Below are 6,000 nucleotides of genomic sequence, written 5' to 3'. Positions count from 1 at the left end.
TCATAAAACTCTGTGAATGACATGAATTCACTATATTTCTCCTTTTCTATTTCTTCTCCCTTAACAGTAATTCTCTAAATATCCCAATTTCTTTCCAACCCATTAATTAGTCTTAATTAAATTAAAAGCAACGTATTATCATGTGTGCCCCTCATAGGTAGAGGAAACTCACTTTCAGTAGGTGTACCGCATAATACTACATTGTTCATAAAAATTAATAATAGAGGGTGATCACGTAACTAGCCTGTTTATTATATATATTTAGAAAGTGGAGATCAGATATATTAAATAACTGATCAATGTTTTTAACTAATTGTTGGCAGCATAGAGAATAGAGTGTCTGACCCTGTATATATTTATTACATTTTTTGTTATACATTTTCCCTCCTTTAGAATTATCTTCAATTTGTTAATATTGTTAGTTGTTTTTTTTTTAAGAAAGTGTTTATATTCTACTCTCAGACTAATGATGCATGGTCAGCTTGTTGTGAACTATGACCCTGAGCCATTTTTTCTGCCAGATTTATGGGATATTTTTGTTTTCCCTCTCCAACGTAGAGCTGCACAACTGCCTTTATTGAACTACATTCTGTACCTCATTGTGTATCTGTATTTATTTATTCAACTGTGGTTTCTTCCCATCTTTTTACCTTACCTAATCTTTCTGGGCCTCAGTTTCCTCATTGGTAAAATAAGGGACTTAGTGTGGGTTAACTTCTGAGGCACTTTTTACTTCCAAAACACCCCCTTCCGAGTTGGGACTAAATCAATCTTTGACTCCTTAATGCCACTTTCAGGTTTAAAGAATATGTTCTGTATTTTATCATCCAGACACTTGATGAGAAGATAGACTAACACCAGGCCCCAAATCAACTCATCCAGGACACCATTTGTCATCTTCTCCTGAGTTGACACTAATGCATTGACTGCATCCCAATTGCTCATTTATATTCTCTGCAAGTGTTTGCAGTTTGGGGGCCATTTGTTGATGTTTTACACAATTTCTGGCATAGATTGATTCTATTTTCTGTATCTTTATTTGTTAAAAACTTGCTTCTTCAAATTGATGAAGTTAGACAGATTCATTTTATACATTATTTTCTGAGACTTTAAAAAGATGGAGATGTTAGATCAGTTTAATTTAGTTTAAAAGATCAATATTCCATTAATTATAGGGATACCAAATTTATGTAGTATTTAAGATTCAGAGACAAATGAACTATAATTATTGTCAGAGGTTTAAAAAGCTGGAATTCATCTCATAGAGTAATTTAGCTTTATTTTGTCTCCTGGAACCTTAATGGAATTAAACTAGATGTTTAAGCCTCATTATTTTTCAACAAATAAACATTGTTATTTTCCAATAACTTCATTTAGCCTTGCTATAGACTGCAATACCAAACTCGCCTCCAGTCCTTTCAAAACATTTCCTTAATTAATTCAAATCTGTTTTGTTCCTTCTGTAAAATGTCTTTGAATATAATGTGCTGTTCTGCTTCCAGGATTTTGTTGCTATTGTCTCTAGAAAGAGACTATGATCTTAACTTTGCCAGCAGAGGGCACATACACATATCCTTCTTTGTTTCTCCTAATCTCCAAAGAAGAAATTTAAAAAAAAAAAAAGCCACCTTTGAGGTTCTATAATATCCTACCTTATTTGAACAGAGTCTAACTTAAAAATAAAACACCACCACGACCGCAGTAAGATTTTTGTCTTAAAGGTCTAATGCTTGAATGAAAAGCAAAAGACACTCAGATACCACTGTCACTGAGCCAGGACATTCATTTAATATATCTATACTTGCTCTATAAAATTTGACTAGGAATTTTACCACTCCTTTTGTTCTGATCATATTTTGGTCTGGCCTTTCTGCTTTTGGTATTCAGTTCTGGACCTAGAATTAGCAAAAGAGTAGTCAACTGATATTTTTTACATGTTTATTTATTTGTAGAATTAGCAAAAACTCTAAAACTAATAATCTATGTTTTAGCCTAAAGTTAATATACATTTGCAGAATATTGAATTTAATTGGACAGCTATTCAAATGTTTCTGAGAGAACATTTTTAAAGAAAAATAAATTGGAATGGAATCATAAATACTAGTCTTCTGACCACTTTGAAATGCGCACAGCTGAAATGAGCATAGAAGAGCATCTATAATTTCAATATTATGCATATGCATCATGTAATTATATAATTGCAGATATGTTGTGCCTGCACACATCAAAAGGTTGTGCTTTTAAAATAGAGAAATAATGTTGAAAAGCAGAAGTCAAAGATTCATGTGTTAGTATCTATTTCCAGCAACATAAATTTTAAGTATTTTGTATAAGCCACTGTACAGCCTCAGGTATAGCAAAACCAATCCAAACAACTCAGAAATGGAAGTTCAAATGTATATCACCTTTTAAAAAATTCTAGTGACTGAGGTCAAGATGACTGATAGTCTTACAGGTTCTTCCAAACATTAGTGTTTTGGGAACAAGCGTCACCATGATAGACAAATACAATATGATTTCACTCATATGTGGAATTTAAGAAACAAAACAAATAAACATGGGGGGCGGGAAGAGGGAACACAGAATCTGAAACAGGTTCCAGGTTCTGAGCTGTCAGCACAGAGCCTGACATGGGGCTCAAACTCTGAATGGCAAGATCATGACCTGAACTGAAGTAGGACACTTAACCAGACTGAGCCACCCAGGCACCTCAAGAAGGAGAATGTTAAGCAGGCTCCATGCTGAGCCCAACTTGGGGCTTGATCCTGAGATGATCCTGGGATCATGACCTGAGTCAAAATCAAGAGTCAGAGCAGATACTTAACTGACTGAAACATGCAGGTACCCCAAGAAACAGTTTCTTAACTATAGAGAACAAACTGATGGTTATTGGAGGAGAGGTGGTTGAGGGGGGGTGGGTTAAATAGGGTATTAAGGAGGGTACTTGTGATGAGCACCAGGTGTTGTATGTAAGTAACGAATCCCTAAATTCTATACCAGAAAGCACTCTTCTACTGCATGTTAACTAACTGGAACTTAAATTAAAATTTGGGGACGAAAAAAAAAAGTCGTCATGATATTTTATTAAGTTGTATAAATCAGTACACTTTGGGCTTACTTAAAAAATAAATCATATAGGGGCGCCTGGGTGGCGCAGTCGGTTAAGCGTCCGACTTCAGCCAGGTCACGATCTCGCGGTCCGTGAGTTCCAGCCCCGCGTCGGGCTCTGGGCTGATGGCTCGGAGCCTGGAGCCTGTTTCCGATTCTGTGTCTCCCTCTCTCTCTGTCCCTCCCCCGTTCATGCTCTGTCTCTCTCTGTCCCAAAAATAAATAAAAAACGTTGAAAAAAAAATTAAAAAATAAATAAATAAATAAATCATATAAATGCTAAATACAGAAAAATAATAATAATGTAAATACAGAGTTCAGTTCAAGGCTCAGATTCGGCTATTTAAAAAATATTTTAGCAAAAGATAAAGTAATTCTTGTAAGAGGGGAGACAAAGTTCCAGACAAAAGAGGCAAAAGCACTCTGAGAATATTTCAGTTCATAAGGAGTTTTTTTTTTTCCAGTCTTTTCCAATTGGGAATAAATTCCAACACTCCTTCCATAAGGAGTTATTTTTTGTTTTTTGTTTTTTCCACACATAAAGTCCTTTCCAATAAAGCCCAATTCCAATTGCAACACTAATTGTAAGCCAGTGCGATTCCTACTAACGATACCAAGTGTTTTGTCGAATCTCAAATTCTTAAGCAATTAAAATTTTGACAGTTTTTAAGTTTATATATTTATGTACAGCTTTTGTTAACATATACTACGACATATACTACACATACAGTTATAGGTAATCATTATAATTGTTGACTTTTGAAAAGATCTAGGGTACTGAAACCCATACTATTTTAATGTCTTTGTCTTTCTCTTTAGTAAGATATGAACTTTAAACTGTCTTAAAACATTGAATCTGTCTCACATCCAGGATCTGGAATGCTGAGTAGGAAAGAGAGAGAGAAATCATAAGAACACAGGATAATCAGGAAGGTTGAGTACCTCACAAAGAAACAGATTGTGCCCACTGAGTACATAGGTCATGCATTGCTTCCTACTTATCCAACAAACATCAGGCTCAAACCATGCTTCTCTGGTAGCATAGCTTGCTTTTTCTCTCTTTGATCTCTTCTTTTGCTTTCTCCTTTTCTTTTTTTGTCTCTCCTCTCTTTCATATTTCTTTACCAAATTGGATTTCAGTATCACACTTTGCTGAATTTATGTCTAATACCTTAGGCATATTTCATTTTACTTTATAACCTGATCAGTAACGTTGAAAATTAATATGATAACTCTACAGCATGCATTGAGCAACAAGGCCTAAGGGGAGATATAGGATCAGAACCAGTGCTCCTAAGTTTTAGAAATTTATATTAAGGAACTGGATAAAGCAATAACCCTTCTTTTAGCCTCAGTTTACCTCAGTTCCTAAAACCAAACAACACAAACAAAACCTTGCTCATATGTCTATGGCCTAGTTTAAATTGGTTCTATAACGTTTTTGATTTTTAATTTATACTACTCTGGCTTATACAGATATTTTCAAATGTGCAACAATTCACTTCTCCCTTAGTAATAAGGAAGTAGAAAGAAACTTGTGGTTCCTTAAGGTATGAACTTACTGGGGTTTTCCATCATGTGATTCATCCTGAAATAAAGAAAGGGAACTTGAACATAAACATTGATTACTGCACCAATTCAGTGAATACATTTATCATTTTTGCCATTAAATTTATTTTTTAAATTACTATGCACATTTCTTTTTGACCTCTCAGGTTGTGTGAACCAACAATTTAAAGTGGTTTATAAAAGTGGTTGATAAGTCAAGTCAATGAATACCTTCACCTGAAAGATCTTGAAAAAAAGAATACTTTCTTTAGTTGACTGGGTAACTTTTCTATTAAGCTTATTATTTGGAGTATTACTCATCTTTGAAGGGAGTGAATAACCTGAACATATGTTTATTTTTATCCTATCTCGAATCTGCCTTGGTGCAAACTAAACCTGTTATACTCAAGTGCTTGTTTGGTAGCTGCTCTGGGATGATTTGGTTCTCATGATTAAATAATACAATATATGTTATAATTACAATGTGATAAAAATCTTTACAAGAGATGACATGAATAAATGGGATCAGTTTATTACTTTCCTTCCTAAACAATGGTCAAATAAGAAAAATATGGTGAGAATGGGATTGTGATAAGTACACAAATACCAAATTCCTTCTGTTAAAGTCCTCCATTTAATGACTTTCAGAATACATTGCATACACATGGGAGAGGAAGTGCTGGATCCCTTGACAAGAAGTTTTGTTTTAAAAAAAGTAAATCTTTATAGTTAAAGAAATGGAACTGGATGAAACGGAAACAGGCATACTGAAGGTAACCAGCTATAGATGAACTTTCTGATGGCCACCAGGTTCATGGAGGTCTGCCATTTAAACGATAGTGTATCTTGGAGCACCTGGGTGGCTCAGTCAATTAAGCTTCTGACTCTTGCTTTCAGCTCAGGTCATGATTCTAAGGTTCACGTGATAGAGCCCTGCAACAGACTCTGTGTTGACATCACAGAGCCTGCTTGGAATTCTCTATCTCCTTCTCTCTCTGCCCTTCCCCCTGCTCTTGCTCTCTCTCAAAATAAATACACTTAAAAAAAAAAAAAGAAGTATATCTTGAGACAATGTTACTAGTGGTGGATTGGAGGTGTGATGATAGAATCTAAGTAGGTGGTTGCTAGCAAGTTGGAAAAAAAAGGAGATCATATTCAGTAGCTAAAATGTGCTAATACCAAATTAGATGCTTAGTCAATATAACCACCTCTGCATGTGGTAAGTGCTTATACCTCAGAGAAGCAGTTAATTATCTCTCCTCAATTTACCAGCCTCCACTTGAAGCCCAACTTTAGCCATATAGTTAATGCCATATTTGAGGAAGATGTGGGTTTTTTCCCCTT

This window comes from Panthera leo, chromosome B1 (genome assembly GCF_018350215.1).
Source record: "Panthera leo isolate Ple1 chromosome B1, P.leo_Ple1_pat1.1, whole genome shotgun sequence".
Classification (NCBI taxonomy): domain Eukaryota; kingdom Metazoa; phylum Chordata; class Mammalia; order Carnivora; family Felidae; genus Panthera; species Panthera leo.
Note: the sequence above shows the minus strand (reverse complement) of the source record.